Source organism: Papaver somniferum, chromosome 8 (genome assembly GCF_003573695.1).
Source record: "Papaver somniferum cultivar HN1 chromosome 8, ASM357369v1, whole genome shotgun sequence".
NCBI classification, from domain to species: Eukaryota; Viridiplantae; Streptophyta; class Magnoliopsida; order Ranunculales; family Papaveraceae; genus Papaver; species Papaver somniferum.
Window position 1 is genome coordinate 163,831,746 of NC_039365.1, and position 4,029 is coordinate 163,835,774.

The 4,029-nt window shown below is 40.5% G+C and overlaps 1 pseudogene; it reads left to right on the forward strand.

Moving 5' to 3' along the window:
* Nucleotides 1-855: 855 nt before the first annotated feature.
* LOC113307070 lies at nucleotides 856-954 on the forward strand (annotated as a pseudogene).
* The last annotated feature ends 3,075 nt before the right edge of the window (nucleotides 955-4,029 follow it).

The following is a 4,029-nucleotide window of genomic DNA, read 5'->3' on the forward strand; positions in this document are numbered from 1 at the left end:
GGCATGGTTACCTTATTGTCTACAACTCTACCACTTCTAAGGGTTCTAACAACATTCAATTGATTCGATGGTTTTGCACCTAATTCATGAACTCCTCTAGGGTTGGGTTGTGTTTGACTAGGAAACTTACCTTTTTCTCTCAAAGAATCACTTATCATACCAACCTGGGTTTTTAACTCGGAAATAACCCGACTATTTTCTTGTCCTATCCTGTTACTAGCTTGTAGACTCTGTTCTACGGATAACTGAAATTTTGCAGTTTGCTAAGTTAACAAAGCGAGAGATTACTCTAAACTTAGGATTTTCTTATCTGACTGATACTGAAACTGAGCTAGTCCTGAAGGATTCTTAGTATAGCCAAAACCTGGGGGAGCATTAGAATTACTAAACTGACCTTGACTTTGGCCCTTAGACCATGAAAGGTTCGGATGGTTTCTCCAACCAGGATTATAGGTTTCTGAATATGGGTTAATCTTTTGATGGTTATCAAATCTAGTGTTATTATAAAGAGCATTGGCTTGCTCTTCAATATTCTGGCCTTCCCCAAAAGGCTCCACTCTACTACTAGTATGGCCCACTTCTAAGGCTTCTAACTTTTTTGCTATAGCAGCAATTTTGGCATCTGATTCATAGCCTCCTTCTACCCTATTAACGTTTCCTCTACTTAAAAGAATTGTTTTCCGGGGTGCCCTACTATTTTCCCATTGCTGGGTTTTTTCGGCGATTTCATTAAAAAATTCCATCGCCGCATCAACAGTTTGGTTTTCAAATCCACCAATGCATAGAAACTCAACCATGGATGTTGTGGAATAATCTAAACCCTCATAAAGGATTTGAACTAGACTAACCTTTTCTAAACCATGATGAGGACACTGGGATAATAAATCATTGAACCTTTCCAATACCTATATAAAGATTCTCCCTCTTATTGTGAAAATGTGCATATTTGCGTCCTAATAGACGATGTTTTGTGCCTAGGGAAAAACTTATTGAAAAAAGCAGATGTAAGTTGTTCATACGTCTCAATTGACTCGGAGTCCAAACTATACAACCACGACTTGGCCTTATCTTTCAAGGAAAATGGGAATAACCTAAGTTTCAAAGCATCATCATCTAAGCCTCTAATTCTTAGAGTACTGCAAATTTCTTCAAAATCCCTAACATGGTAATAAGGGTTTTCATTTTATTTCCCTAAAAAGATTGGGAGCATCTGTAAGGTCCCAGGTTTCAGTTCATAGGGTACCTTCGTTTCAGCTAACTTAATACACGAAGGACGAGTAGTCATAGTTGGATTCAACAAAGCTTTCAAAGTTGCCATTTCTGGCGCTATCGGAGCAACATGGATTCTCTCCTCAGTCAAAGGACGTTCAAAAACAGACTCTTCAAAAGTCGGACTTTCTAGATTAAGGTAATCGAGACGCTTCGAACTACTAGGTTTCTCTTTAACAAATCTACCTAGTGCGTATCTTTTACGTTCAGGCATACAATAAAATTTTCTAAATTGGAAGGGTAAGCAAGCACAGATCAAGGCCGACTCAACCAAATCAAACCTATTGATTTCTAGCAAACAAAAAGCATGATGGCTCCACTTAGATTGTTTCTAGACCAACTTATAATCCTTCGAACGGGAATTCGTTACAATTTAAGCAAACCCCTCTGGAATCAATCCGAGTTAAAGTAAGTTGAATAGAGGCGAGGGAAGCTCGGCAGAGCTTTGATACCCAAGGCCTCGCCGGTATTACAAGGCGGCGCAGTCACGCATTCTACTTACAGAAACCGTCAAGAACTTCGAAGTATGCTTAAAAGAGTAACCAATATTTTTCGAATTACTTTCCTGTTAAGCTCATTACCCTATCGGTCTCGTTCTAGTCAAAATTTTAGGCTTAGGTTCGCGTAGGTTACGTGTTCCTAAAGCGGGAAAGAAGAGAACGATGATGAAATCCGAACCTTTATCTTGTATGGCCAGGCCTTGCCCTTTACTAGAAAAATAAATGTTCGTGTTCAGTCCTCAACATATATGCATACGAAGGAGTCCAGTAACTCGCTTACAGGGGATTCGCGAGTGTTTAGAATCTTACCTCCCGTTCCATACGGGGGATGAATCGGTTATAGTCGACTCGGGCCACTGACTCCGATGTCTAGAGTACGAACCCAAGGTGCAGAGACAATATCGTAATTGTCCTCCTTCTATGCAAACAGTTTATATTTAAAGTACCCTTCCGTAGGGTAATAAAAAAAATAATGTCCCAAAGTCCAAAAGTCCAAAAAATAAAGAAAAATTACAAAAATAATAAACCCTAATACAGTTTTTTTAAATAAAATAAACAAATTCTAAACTAAAATTGTCTAAAATAAAATTGTCTTGTTTTCTGTTCTTTTTGCTTTAATCTTTAGCTCCAAGTCTTTATGAAATCAAAAAAAGATGAAGTTTGCCTGGCTCTTAGGATAGTTTGCTAGAAATGCGAACTTAGGTATTTATAGACCAAGGATGTTTGGACACCAAGGAATTTCCAAAACCGAAAATATTCTCAAGATATGCAATGAATGGAAAGATTCGGTTTTCATAATTCAGTAAATGCTTGTCCAATATTTCGGAAATATCTCAATAGAATATCTCCAATTAGTAAATGCACATTACTAATTTTTATTCCCTAGAGATATGCATTTAATTGCTGGTGTTTGAGGGTGAAAACTGTTTCTGCCGGTTTTGGTAAATTCGTGTGTGTGGATGAGAGACGAGTCTAAACCCTAAACAATGCAGTACTTTTTATTCGAGATATCAATCTGTACAATCCTGACCTAAACCAAGAAATGGACGTTCCAGGATTGCTTCGATCACAAAGTGAAGGAGAAGGGTTGGTCTTAGGGAGGGAAGCGAAGAAAGTGTTGAGACCAGAATCGTTGGTTCTGAAGATGTGGTTGTTTACGACTTGTATCAGAAAGTAGAACTGGATAGTAGAATAGAAAGCTATCAGGTGATTTCTGGATACTGTGTTGTTTTCTGACCAAAACTTATTGTCTGGTGGAAATAGGTGAAACCTATTTATACAAGTCGTAATAAAATGTACCCTGGTCTCGTAGGAAGTGGAAATGATTGAGTAGTGGAAGAGTGGAGTAACGTGTAACGATAGGAATTATGTTTCCATCATGAAGGATCCGTTTACACTATTACTTCTTTCCATTACTAACCACCCCGCTTTATGACACTTTCTTGTAACGGGCGTATTGCACTCCGCACGCTGTAAACCGCCAGACCAATACCCTGATGAGTATCCCCCATTTTGTGACATGTTTGATGTGTCGAGTGTTTTCATGGAAAACATGTAGCACTTTTCTACGTGCGGCAAGTTAAAATCAAGAGGCTTGTTGCAGGAAAATAACATGTGATACTAGTAGGCTCGTCTTGGTTGGTCGCCTAAAAATTTCCACAAGTCTGCCATTTCGGTGCGAACTTGGATGCCTGAGATTGCATCTCATGAACAAGGGTATCCGTTGATTATGGATACCTTCTATTGGCGCCTGATGATGGCACATTGGCGCTTTGGTGTATGCCTGTGGCAATGCGGCATGGATTGGCATGGCTCGTGCATGCCAGTGGCACGGTGGTGCAAGTGGCATCTAGCGTAGCCATGACCACTAGATTTAGGCGGTTGGTCGCCTAAAACTTTCCACAAGCCTGCCAGATCGGTGGCGAACTTGGATGGCTGAGATTTCATCTCATGAGGAATGGTAGCCGTTGATTATGGCTACCTTCTATTGGCGCATGATAATGGCACAATGGCGCTTTAGTGCATGCCAGCGGCATTGCGACATGGCTGGTATAACTCGTGCATGCCAGTGGCACGGTGGTGCAAGTGGCGCCTGGCGTAGTCGTGGCCAGTAGACTTAGGTGGTTGGTCGCCTAAAAGTTTCCACAAGTCTGTCAGTTCGATGGCAAACTTGGATGGCTGAGATTGCATCTCATGAGGAAGGGTATCCGTTGATTATGACTACCTTCTGTTGGTGCCTGACAACTTTGCCCAAATTAGG